Consider the following 14505-nt stretch of genomic DNA (forward strand, 5'->3'; position numbering starts at 1 on the left):
GTTGGTGGGAATGCAGACTGGTGCAGCCACTGTGGGAAACAATATGGAGTTTCCTCAAAAAACTAAAAATGAAACTGTGTTTTGACCCAGCAATCCCACTTCTGGGAAAGTGTCCAAAGAAACCTGAAACACCAATTCAAAAGAATATATACCCCACTGCGTTCATAGCAGTGTTTTTAACAACAGCCAGGGTTTGGAAACAGCTTAAGTGTCCATCAGCGGATGAGTGGATAAAAAGGCTGTGGTACATTTACACAGCGGAATACTATGTAGCAGTAAAAAAAAAAAAAAAAGAAGGAATTCTTACCTTTTGTGACAGCATGGATGGAACTGGAGACTATTATGCTAAATGAAATAAACCACTCAATGAAAGACAAATACCGTATGATCTCCCTTGAACCTAATGAATAAAGTAAACAAACAAGCAAAATAGAATCAGAGGCACAGAAACATGGGAGACTGGCAGCTGTAAGTGGGGAGGGGGAGGTGGAGACTGATTGAAAGAAGGTGATTAGACAAAGGGATTAGTCAAAGAACATGTATGCGTGACCCGTGGGCATGGACAATGGTGTGGGGACTGACTGGGAATGGAAGGTGGGCTGGGGAGAAGGAAGCAAAAGGGGAAATACTAGAAAGACTATAATAGCATAAACAATAAAAACGCTAAAAAATGAAAAGGAGCTCATATTCTGAAGTCAAACGTTATTTGAATTCTGTAACTGCCACTTATTATGGGACCTTTTCTTAACTCTCTGTCATAGAGAGGAAATAATATATTCTACATGACGTTTTTGAAAGGATTCAATTACTTAATATAAACAAAGCAATTTGCACAGTGCCAAAAATTTAGTTGTTGCTCAATAAGCAGTAACTATATGATTCCTATCCAGTCAATAAAGAATGAGATTAAAATGATAACAAGGAAAGCTTGTCATTTTGCTTTCACTGCAGACCAAATGCATAGCCATCTGAACAAGTGTAAGGGAAAACTTCAATCTACAAGAGAGCAGTATGACCTCCAAATCATCCCCTTCCCATGATGTGGTGACTTCTTATAGAAGCAAAGAATGTATTTATGTATGCATGTATTAGTTAATTCATTTACTCACTTCTTTATTCATTTAGCATATATTTATTAAGAATATACTTTGTGAAAGTGCTATGCTTTGTACAAGCACCTAGCCTGTTATCGGCACAAGACCAGAATTATCATTACTGTCATAAAACTTACAGTCTGGTGAGGAAAAAATATATTAGAACTTAGAAGATTACAAAAATTTTGTCTAGGCTAATATTTTCCAAACTATATTTACAAAATCATAGTTTCCCATGAGATATTAATATATATATTTGATAAATAAGTGCGTTTTAATGATCAAACTGAGAAATTGTATGTATCACAATAATTTAAGATCCATAAGATAAATTAATATGTTAAATGCTTTGACAATTCCTACAGTAAACAAATATATTTACCTTGGTTTACTCTGGAATTTCAAAATGGATTTGGCCACAGAAACCCTTCTTTATGCAAAATTGTTAAAATCACATGACATTTAATAGACCCACGGAGCACAATTGTAGAAACTCTGGTCTAATTCAACCCTCTTGTTTGCAGTTAATAACGAAAGATCAAAGAACACAGCTAATGTTCATATTACAGTTTCTAATCACATGATTAAAGGATGAGAGGTTTCATCAAGTGCTTTTACTACCTCATCATGAAGATTCCACAGAATGGAAATCTCCTTGCTTAACTATCTTAAAGATGGTTAGAAAGAGATTGTGGAATGTTTTGATTTACTTTGTGAGGTTCAAGCTGCAAGTTTAGCTATAAATGATTTAGAGGATCAATTTCATAATCCACTTCGTATCTCTATTGAAAGCCATAAAGGTATTAATTACCAAGTATACATTTAAATTTGATATATTATAGTTTGAATTATAAAATACATTTTATAATAATGTAATTATAAAGTATCATAAGAGCTTGATCAGTAATTTCATGCTAGTATTCCAATACAGATCACTTGGCCATCTAAAACTATAGTATTATAAACTAAACAAAAATCAGCTTTTTTTTTTTCTTATTTTGAGAATAAATCCCCCTGCACACTAGCGTGTTTGGTTATCTTACTGAGGACTTAGCAAAAGTCATCACCTCTTACAATATTCCTCCAAGTACAGAATTCCTTGTAGAAGAAATTTCTTTTGTAGTTTTTATTTTGTTCTTTTTATAAGCAGTGGAGAGAAAATGTGAACAGTAGCTACCGGGTGCAAAGATGCACAACTGATCAGTTTTCTATTCTTTGTTCCTGACCTCCTTCTACAAATACTAGTTACAAGACAGATATAATTTGTCATCTTCTTTTTAATAAATACCAAAAATATAGAAAATAAAAAATAGAGTGGGGATATAAAATATCCCAGTAATAAAGAGAACAAAAGCAAACTGTTACTGCTCTTTGGAATGAGTAGTTTTAACAAAGTATGCAAGAATCATTTTCTCTGGTTGAGTGTTGATTCCCCAGTGTGCTCTCAGTAAGTAATTAGAATGGCCCAGTGAATGTCAGCATCAGCTTGTTTATTCTCATTATTTTATCATTTTAAAAACCCTCTAGGTGATGAGACATGCAGTATAGAACATAATTACCATTATTAGCATACTAATTGGACACAAAAATAGGCCAACTACAAGGTAGCCAACTGAATAATTTCACATTAATCAAACACCATAGTGAATAAGCCTATTGTTAAATTGACAGCTTCCATAATTGGCAATATTTTGCAGTAAAATATCAAAATTTCCTTGTAATATCTCTCCAGTGTCAGATAATTTTGTAAATTTTCATGTTATCATCTTTAAGTGTATGCACCTAGCTCAAGTTTAAAAAAATACATCATGATGAGAATACTAGTCTTTTTAACAACTGCCCTGCGAATTTAAAGAGAATTTTGTTGGCCTTCAGCAAGAGATGTCAATGATAACCAAACAAAAATGCTATCAATTTACTCACTTGTTGCTGTATAGTCTGTTTTACTTATAAATATATATTCTGCTGAACTCAAAAGTCACTTGACTACGTTAACAGTCTCTTGAAGATGGTCTACTTCATAAGAGTGCAAATATGATACCCTGAAGGAATCCCCTCCTTAACAATGTAATTTTTTAATATAATGGCAATTATAAACTCTAACTGCTCTATGGCAGCAATATTGTTTTCTTTTCTTCAGGTAAGTAGAGCTGGTCTAGACTAAAATTATTCCCCAGTAAAACAGAATCATCGTGAAGTCTCAATGATACCCTTTTTCTGACTTTCATTATCATCTGCCTGTTCAAAAATCACAAATGGCCGCCAGCTGCCCTCAAGATCCAATTCTCAGTTGAGTACCATTGAAGGTTTTATACAATCTGACCTCAGCTGGTCTTTTTTACTGATCCCCAAAATAATTCCGTTCCAGCTTGTCAGCCTCCTCTCTGCCAACTATCCGTGCCATTCATAATTCTCTTATGCATACTGTTGCATGTTTTCTACTCCCGGATTACCTGCCTCTTCTTTCATGCTTATCCCCTGCTTTCATACTTATACTTTTCCTCAACAGTAAACTCAGATCCCTCCTTCATTGTTTTTCTTGACTAATTAAAATTGAAGTTAGGCCTGGCTGGTGTGGCTCAGTGGATTGAGCACCGGCCTGTGAACCAGGGGGTCGCCAGTGCAACCCGGGGGTGACCCTCAGTTGCTCCCTACACTGAGTTTCAGGCCGGGTTCCCAATAGGGGGCGCGCGAGAGGCAACCGCACTTTGATGTTTCTCTCCCTCTCTTCCCCTCTCTAAAAATCCCCTCTCTAAAAATAAATAAATAAATAATTCCAGTTTTTTTTTTTAACTGAAGTTAGTTCCCCTCTTGCTAAGTCTCTATTATGTTTACTACATATATTGAATATATTCATTTCCTCTGTAAACACTGAGTACCTATTAAATGCCAGCCCCACCATTCAGCAACAAAAAGAAAAACATGGCTCTGATGTGGTTCCCCCTTTAAACTTCATAGGTTTGGTCCTATCGTGTATCTATATGATAAATTTTTGAGACTAGAAACACTGTGTCATATTCCTGTTGTACACCTCAGTAGTGGGCGCATAGTAGATGGTCTAGAAAAAAAATTAAAGGAATAAATTTCTGTTCCCTTTTCTGTCCTATCAGTCTTATTAAAGTTACATGTCATTGCCATTTAGAGTCTCCCTGTAATTACTTCAAATTTACTAACTTTGTTTTGTCCCGTATAAAACCCTTTTCTAATAACTCTTTTACTGACTTTCATATAGCATGCTAGAATGAAGTAAATAATGAACTGGGAAATTGATTCTATATTGACTTCACCTGGACCTTTCACCAAACTTGATTTAATCCCTTAATTTATCTATATCTTCATTTTCCTATCCATAGAACAAAGAGGATGGACTACATTAGTAATCCATATTACTATCATCCCAAGGGTATCATTTTTAACATAGAACGATTGGAGTAGATCAGCGATCCCCAAGCATGGTTGCACATTAGAGTTTTGTAGGAAGCTTTTAAAAACTGCTGTTGACTCAACTGTCTTCTAGAAAACAATTTACTCAATTTCTGGCACTGCAGATTAGATATCAGTGTCTTCCAAAAAGCATAGCCCAAGTGAATTTAATATACAGCGAGAGTTGAGAACAGCTGACCATTTGTTTTAACTCTGACTTCCTATGACTTTGCATTTTAAAAAGCATTCAAGTTATTAGGAAACATTTTAGAAACTTCATAGAAATGACTTTTAGGAAGACAAAAAATTCACATGAAGACAGTTTTAAGAATGTTTTAGGAATTGCTAAAATCTAATCTATGATAATTTAGAAAGAAAGAAACAAATTCAAAAGTAAGTATATGTGTCAGAAGCTTGAATCACAATAGCTGTTTTTTAAGTTAATACATGATCTGCTTCAGTTAGGGGAATTACTAGAGATTGGACAATGAATTATGGTTTATGAAAGTAAAAACAGATAGGACTTGTGAATAAGCACAAGTCCCAAGCCTCTCAGTGAGCACCAGGCCTTCGCAACATTTCACTTTTGTGTTTTTCTTTTTGTTATCTGTTTGTGCTGTATCAAACGAGCCCTTTGCCCTAAGCATAGCTCTGCAGCTACAGCTATTTAACTTGCGAGCCTCAGAAGAGAGAACTGTGGAATGTAGCCCAAAGCTAACCATTGGAAGTGTATTAATTACAATCCCGGCTGACCTGCTATAACAGAGATCAAAAATCAAAATAATAGTTGATTAGCAGAAATAGAAGTTTGTTTTAATCTCACACGAAGTCTGGGTTTGTAATGCAGGGTTGATATGCTAACTCCACAAGTATCAGGAAACCGGATCTTTCTCCATTGTGGCATTAACGTCCTCAAAATGCAACTTTCATCTTTTGATCTAAAATGGCTGCTTCTGCTCCTCCACCATTGTGTTCTAATGTCAGCTAGGAGGAAGGAGTAAAGGTGAAAGCGTACCAGGAATGCTTTTATATTTAAGCAGAAAACTCAAGGTATTGTACCCGCTACTTTATCACACTAGCCAATACTTAGCCATATGGCCACAGCTTGCTGCAAGCAAGACTTGGTACCGTAATCTCCAGCTGAGGAATAAATATAGTCTTTAGCAAATATTAACAATTTTGTTGGTGTATACAAAAAGACTACATTTATGGGAAAAACACTGTATTACTGTCAGAGGTAAGATGTAATAAAAATCTGCCAAATTCCCTTCCTCTACCAAGGTCCTTCAGTGCCCATAGTTGAAGAAAAATTAACTCTTCCTTCCCTTCTTCAACTATGCTTTTCACTCTCCACATCCATATTAAGGTCACCCACGGAATCAACTCCACCCCAATCGCTGAGACTGATCTTAAATCAGGCTAGAAAGGAATAAGCAATTTTAATCTTTTATTTTGTGTCTACTTATCAAACTCTTTTGCAGTGAAATTCAGTATTTTGTATGTAACTCTACCTAGTATTATTGAAGCTATCGAGTCTGAATAAGTTGTTATGTTTCTTGTTTTTCTTGGCTTGGCTTCTGCCCTTTATCCTACCTTGGTAATGGGAGGTTGTTGATTAATGGATACAGAGCTTCAGTTTTGCAAGATGAAAAGAGTTCGCAAGATGAATGGTGGTAATAGTCATGCAGCAATGCAAATGTACTTAATGCACCACATTGTACACTTAAAAAGGTGTACAAATTGATGCTAAAAGTTATATACATTTTACCAAATTTTTTGAAATGATGGAAAATATTAAGACATTCACAGATGAAATTTGAGGGAATTTTTTTAAAGAATTTATTTATTTATTTTTAGAGAGAGGGAAAGGGAGGGAGAAAGAGAGGGAGAGAAACATCAATGTGTGCTTGCCTTTCCTGCCTCTCCTACTGGTGACCTGGCCCGCAACCTAGGCATGTGCCCAGGCTGGGAACCAAACTGAAACCAAACCGGGAACCAAATCCAGCCCGGCTTTGATTTGCAGGCCGGCACCCAATCCACTGAGCCAACCAGCCAAGGCAAAAATTGAGGGAATTTTTACCAATCAATCTTTTAAACAAAAATGCTTTCAAGGTGAAATCAAAGGATACTAAGACAATAACAGGAAACTGTACAAAGAAATAAAAATGTCCACTAAAGGTAACTACATATATATATATATGCAAAAGTCATTATTACTGTATTTTTGGTTTTTAACTCCACTTTTTATTTCTTACACATAATATAAAAGTCAAGTGCATAAAAATAATTATAAATCTATGTCATTGAGCATACAATGTGTAAAGACACAATTTGTGACAAGAAGAAGAACATAATAGGGATCAGCAATGATTAGGAAGAAATGTTGGTATCGATTTAATATAGAAAGTTATAAATTTGGGATGTTAATTGTAAACCTCAGGTAAGCATTAAGAAAATATGTAAAAATATATACTCGAAATTAAAAGACAATACAAGTAATACACTGCAAAAAGCCAACTGAACAATCACAAAAGAGCAATAATTGAAGGAATGAGAAACAAAAAAAGTACAACACACCCAGAAAACAGTAAGCAAAAGAGCAAAAGTAAATTCTTGCTATTTACTTATTTGAATGTTAATAAATTAAGCTCTCCAAAAAATGGCATAAATTACCATACTACATTATAAAAAACACATGATCCAACTCCAAGTGTCTACAAGTTATACTTTAGATATTAGGTACAAATACTGAAAGCGAAAGAATGTAAAGACATAATCCATGTAAATAGCCATCCATAGAAAACTGAAATATTATATTAATATCAGATAAAAAAGACTTTAAGCCAAAAACTGTTGCAAGAGCAAAAACATCACGTATCATTAAAGGGTCAATACGCTAAAGATGATATAACAGTTATAAACTTATACATCCAACATCAGAGCCTCCAAAAGTATGAAATGAAAGTTGACAGCATCAAAGGGAGAATAGACAGCTCTACAATAATGGCTGAAGATTTCAATGTTTCACTTTTCATAATGATTATAAAAATATACTATAAATGCTTTGCACAAACAATAGATAACCTAGATTAAATGGACACAATTCCTAAAATCACATAATTACCAAAAGTTTCTCAAGTAGAAATAGAAAATCTGAGCAAACCAATAACAATAGGTTTGATTCCATATAAATTTTTGGAATATTTGTTCTATATCTGTGAAATATGCCATTGGTATTTTAATAGGAATTATATTGAATCTATAGATTGCTTTGGGTAGTCTGGACATTTTAATGATGTTAATTCTTCCAATCCATGAACACGGTATATGCTTCCATTTATTTATATCTTCCTCAATTTCTTTCTTTAGTGTTGTATAGCTTTCCAAGTACAGATTTTTTACACCTTGGTTAAATTTACTCCTATGTACTCTATTTTTCTTGTTGCTATAGTAAACGGGATCTTTTTTTCTTAGTCTCTTTCTGATAATTCATTGTTGGCGTATCAACTTTGTATCATGCTACTTTACCAAATTCACTTATTAGGTCAAGAAGTTTTTTGGTGGAGACTATAAGGTTTTCTATGTATACCGTCATGTCATCTGTGAATAATGAGAGTTTTACTTGCTCTTTTCCAATTTGAATGCCTTCATTTCTTCTTCTTGTCTAATCACTGTGGCTAGAACTTCCAGTACTGTGCTGAATAAGAGTGGTGAAAGTGGGCACCCTTGTCTGGTTCTTGATCTTAAGGGAAAGAACTCCAGTTTTTGCCCGTTGAGTATGATGTTGGCCTATAGGTTTCTCGTATATGGCCTTTCTTATGCTGAGGTATGCTCCCTCTATTCCCACTTTGCTGCATATTTTTATCATAAATGGGTGCTGTATTTTATCAAATGCTTTTTCTGTACCTGTTGATATGATTCTGTGGTTTTTATCCTTCATTTTGTTTATGTAGTGAATCACATTAATTGCAAATGTTATACCATCTTTCATCCCTGGGATAAATCCCACTTGATTGTGGTGTAATAGCCTCAGCAATCCTGAAAAAAAAAGAACAAAGTTAGAGGGATCACAATACCTGATATTAAACTATACTACATGACCACTGTAATCAAAACAGTCTGGTACTGGCATAAGAACAGATACATAGATCAATGGAACAGAACAGGGAGTCCAGAAATAAACCCATTCCTTCATGGTCAATTAATATTTGGCAAAGGGGGCACAAGCACGCAATGGAGTAAAAACGGTCTCTTCAATAAATAGTATTGGGAGAACTGGATGGGTACATATGAAAAAATGAAACTAGACCACAAACTTACACCATATACCAAAATAAACTCAAAATGGATAAAGGACTTAAGTATAAGTTGTGATATCATAAAAGTCCTAGTGGAAAACATAGGCAGTAAAATTTCAGACATCCCACATAGCAATTTTTTTTCTGATATATTCCCTGGGGCAAGTGAAATAAAGGAAAAATAAACAAATGGAACTATATCAAATTAAAAAGTTTCTGCATGGTTAAAAAAACCATCAGCAAAATTAAAAAGGGACCAACTGTATGGGAGAACATATTTGCCAATAATGCTTCAGACAACGGTTTATATTTCCACAATGTATAAAGAACTCATATGAGTCAAGAGCAGGAAGAAAAACAACCCAACTAAAAAATGGGCAAAGGACCTGAACAGGCACTTCTCCAAGGAGGACAAACAGAGGGCCCAGGGACATATGAAAGGATGCTCAGCATCACAAGCCATCAGAGAGATGCAAATTAAAACCACAATGAGAAACCACTTCACACCCGTCAGAATGGCCATCATAAACAAATTAACAAGCAATAGGTGCTGACGAGGATGTGGATAAAAGGGAACCCTAGTGCACTGTTGGTGGGAATGCAGACTGGTGTAGCCACTGTGGAAAACTGTGGAAATTCTTCAAAAAATTAAAAAATGGAACTGCCTTATGATGCAGTGATTCCACTGCTGGAAATATACCCTAAGAATCCCAAAACACCAGTTCAAAAGAATATATCCACCCTTATGTTCATAGCAGCTCTATGTGCCCAAGTGCCCATTAGTAAATGAGTGGATTTAAAAAACTGTGGTACATTTACACAATGAAATACTACACAGTAGAAGAAAAGAAGGAATTTCTACCTTTTGCAACAATATGGATAGAACTGGAAACTATTATGCTAAGTGAAATAATCAGTCAGTGGAAAACAAATACCATACAACCTCACTTTTAACTGGAATCTAATGCACAAAATAAACTAACAAGAAAAATAGAACCATTAACATGGAAACATAGAACAGACATTGGTGGGGACGTGGGAGGGAGGAATGATGGAAGAAAGGGGAAGGGACTAGTCAAAGAACATGTATGAATGACCCATGGACATGGACAACAGTGTAGGGATTGCCTGTGGACAATCAGGTGGGCTGGGTAGAGGGGAGCAAAAGGGAAAAAAATTGGGACAACTGTAATAGAATAAAGCATAAAAATAATGATTAAATAAATAATAACAATGCTCTACCAATGAAAATTTCAGGAACATGTGGTTTCATGGCTGAATTCCATTAAATATTTAAAGAATGAAAATCAATCCTTCTTAATCTCTTGCAAAAATTAGAATGGGAGAATGTTTTGAACCTAATTCTATGAGGCTAGCATTACACTGAATCCAAAACCAGATAAGGTAATTACAAGGAAAAAATTACAGAGCAGTATCTCTTAAATAGAGATGCCAATTCCTGAAAAAAAAAAAAAAGCCAATTTTACTGAAAACACTAGATATAGCAATTAGACAAGACAAAGAATAAAGGTCTAAATCAGAATAGAAATAACATTATCATATCTATCTATCTAATCTCAAAGTATCCACAAAAAGAGCCACTCATACTAATTAAGAAAATATGCAAAGTTGCAAGGTATAAGGAAAACACACAAAAATTAGTCATGCTTCTATACACTATACACTATAGTAAGGAACAATGAGAACATTTTTTAAAAATTATATTTACAACATCATCCAAAGAAGAAAATATCTAGGAAGAAATGTAACCAAAAAGTTCCATTATTGCTATAACTAAAACAACAAAATATTGCTGAAAAAAATTTAAAAGACTTCAAGAAATGGAAAGACATCCCATGTTCATGACTTGAAATACTTAATACTGTTAAGATGTCTATAACGGCCAAAAAGTTCTATATATTTAACACAATGCTTTTAAAAATTCTATTGGCTTTTCCCTAGAAATAAAAAATTCAACTAATCCTCAAATTCATATGGAATTATGGTGGTCCCTGAACAGCCAAAATGATCTTGAAAAAGTCCAAAATTCTGGAAAACTTACATTTCCCAATTTCAAAATTTATCTCAAAGATACAGTATTTAAAACAGTATGTTCTGGCATAAGGTAGACATCTCTACCCACAGAATAGAATTGAGTGCCCAGGAACAAATCCATATATCTATAGCCATTGATTTTTGACCAGAGTTCCAAGTTCATTAAATGGGAAAATAACAGTTTATTCAACAATTTGTTACATGAATATCTACATGACAAAGAAAGAAACTGGACATTCATGCCATATTATATTACAGATATTAACTCAAAATATATAAATGATCCAAATTATAAAGCTAAACCATAAAACTCTTAGAAGAAAACATAGGGGTAAATATTAATGAGCTTGGATTCGGCAGTGGATTTTTAAATATGGCACCAGAAGCACAAGCAACAAAATAAAAAAACATATAATTTTGACTTCATCAAATTTTTAAAAAATTGTCCATCAAAAGACATTATCAAGAAAGTGAAAAGACAACCTAGTGATTACAAGAAAATATTTTTGAATCATGTATCTTTTAAGTTTCCAGTGTCAAGAATATATTAAAAATACACTTAAAATCAACAATAAGACAAACAATCCAATTTAAACTGTACAAAAATTTGAATAAACATTTATTCAAAAAACCTATAAAAATTGCTAATGAGTACATGAAAAGATGCTGAACATCATCGGTCATAAGGAAAATGCAGATCAAAACCAAAGTAGGTATTACTTCTCTTCCACTAAGATGACTATAACAAAAAAAAAAAAACATGTGTTGGCAAGAATATGGAAATGGAACACTCATGAATTGTGAAGAATGTAAAAATGGTTTACCCATTGTGGAAAACAGTGTGGCAATTCCTCAAGAAAATAAACATAGAATTACCATATGACCCTGTAATTCCACTTTTAGATATACAAGTTCTGTCTAAAAGGTATCCAGCCATGTAATATGAAAAATAGAGACATTTACTGAAGAAAATACAAGATACAAGAAACATTGTCCATAGGACAATGACACCTCAGTGTCCTTCAAAGCAGGCACACAGTTCTCCCAATCGTCATTAGTTTCCCTGTCATATTTTCCTGAATCTCATTAACAGCCTGAAATCTCTTTTCTTTCAAAGGTGATATTAATTTTGGGAAAAGCCAGAAGTCGCAGGGAGCCAAATCTGGTGCTGTAAGGGGGCTCAGTCACCTGGGTGATTGGATGTTTCACCAAAAAACTCTACATGAGACGTGATGCATGAGTGGGTGCATTGTTGTGATGAAGCTGCCAATCACCCGTTGCCCATAGGTGCAGCCTTCTGAATCATCTGAACAGTTTCCCTGGAGGAGTGTTCAAGCTTAACTGCAAAATTTGATGCAGATTCATTGCTCTACTCTCAGTCATTTTGAATATGACGGCCACACGGTACACATGCTCACTCGATGGCGTTTACCGCCCCCACTGACTAGTACAGTGAAGTGGTCATGTTCACACATGCGCATTCCAGTCCACTCTCCTTGGCTGCTTGGCTACATCAGTGTCGCACAAACCATTCTTATTATATTAACAGTGGCTGGACTTTTTCCAGACAGAGCTCATACATGTGTATTTGAGGGTATTGTGCATTTTTAAAACTTTAGTAAATGCAATGTGTGTATTTCAACTAAAACAGTTGTCATACAGGGCTGACAATATTTTAGACACTTAGGATCCAGTGGGATTAAAAAAAACACCAAAAATCATCAAAAACAATTCTAAAATCACTGCCTCTTCCATTTATAGATTGAAACATTAGCTAACAGGTGAGCAGATAACACAGATAACGTACTTAGATATCTTGGTGTCAGTGAAACTATGTCTATATCAGAGTCTCCTTCAAAGAGTCGTATTCTGTAAGATGTTAATAGGTGTCTCAAGAAAAAAAAGTGGTGTCAAAAAATTTTGAGAAATATTGGGTTGAATACTTTACAATCAATATTTTTGTAGTACTTCTCTGAGCCTGTAATACCTCAATCTATAATGTAAATACTAAAGATGGGAGTGGAATATCCATTTGTTCTTCTAAATGTATTTGGAATTTTTTTTCTTACACAGAAAAATTATTGAGGCCTACTGAAACTATCTGTGCTCTCAGGAATATTATTTGTAAATATCCTGCTTATGTTGTTTTCAAACACCTAGAATGCATGTTTCTTAATTGAAATGAATGGCTCTCTCAAAACTGAGGAGAAAGAAGTTGAGAGCATTGTTTGAGTTTTCCCCTCAAACTGGTGAAACAGAGCCCGGTCTTCCACTCTGAATATCTCCATTGATCTATTGCACCCAGAGATTACTGCAGTGGAATTTCTGCAAACAAAGTTTTAAATTCTTCCATTTCTATATATTTATATCGTTTCTCCCATCAAGTGTTGGAGTCTGACCTCTCTTTCTTGACTTTAGGTCACCTTTTGACTTTCCGTAACCAACAGAATGCAGTGTAAGTAATGAACCCAACCAGTGATGAACCCAACCATTAGGAAGCCTGGTAGTTCTGCTTTCCCCCTCTTGGAAGCCAACCATCATGAAGAGAAAAAAGTTCAGGAAAAACAGGTCCTTGAGTATTAGAGACTACAGTGGAAGAGTGAGAGTCCAAGGCAGTCCCCAGACATTCTATCCAACCCCGCTGAGGCACCAAATAGATGAGTAAGACCACCTTGGATCTTCCATGCAAAACTGAGCTGTTCTAGCCAGTACCGCGTGAACAGAGACAAATTGTTCCTGAGCTCTGCCCGAAATCCAGAATTATGGTAACCAAATGTATGTGGTTAAGATACTAAATATGCAGCAATACTTAGCTGAAACAGGTACCTCTATCTTGACCCAGGAAGACTATCTGCCCCAGATCAATTGTTCTAGAGCAACTGACTGAATATTCAAATATCTTCTGATCTCTATCTTGGCCCAGGAAGACTATATCCTTCATAAGGTGGAAGATTTCTGAGTCAAAGCTATAAGAGCTGAACGAGGACGTCTCCCTATCTGATGTGAGGGAGAAATAAATCGTTGTATTAAGTCACTGAGATTAGGGATTTATTGGTTACTGCAGTTAATTAACTGGAACACCAAGTTAATTAAAGAAAAGCCCAACCAAAAATTTAAGCTAGATGACTTCCCAAGTCTGACACCTTTTAGGTGGCTGCCAATGCTTAGAATTTAGCAGCCCTTTACACACTTATTGGACCTGAATAATAACATAGTTAGTAACGTGAGTATTGGTGTGAAGACCAACTCTGAGCTCTTAGAAAATTTATAACTCACTGTATCAATCACTCATGGTTCTCCAGAGCAACAAAACCAATAGGATATATTGTCCATGTGTGTATATGCCGTGTGTTGTGTGTGCACGTGCACATGTGTGTGTGTGTGTGTGTGTATCTCCCAGACAGAGACAGATAGAGGCAGAAACTGAGACAGAGTACACAAAGACACAGATGGATTTGATTTCAAGTAATTTATTCACATGATTTTAAAGACTGGTAACTCTGAAGTTTGTAGGGCTGGCTGGCTGACAGCAAACTCAGGAGTTGGTACTTCAAACTTGAGGCAGAAGTTTTCTTCTATGTTTTCTTTCCTCTGTTTTTGTTTTAAGGCCTTCCACCTGAGCTGATGTGTGGCCT

This window comes from Pteronotus mesoamericanus, unplaced genomic scaffold (assembly GCF_021234165.1).
Source record: "Pteronotus mesoamericanus isolate MK-2021 breed Mesoamerican mustached bat unplaced genomic scaffold, CSHL_Meso_final contig_177, whole genome shotgun sequence".
NCBI lineage: Eukaryota > Metazoa > Chordata > Mammalia > Chiroptera > Mormoopidae > Pteronotus > Pteronotus mesoamericanus.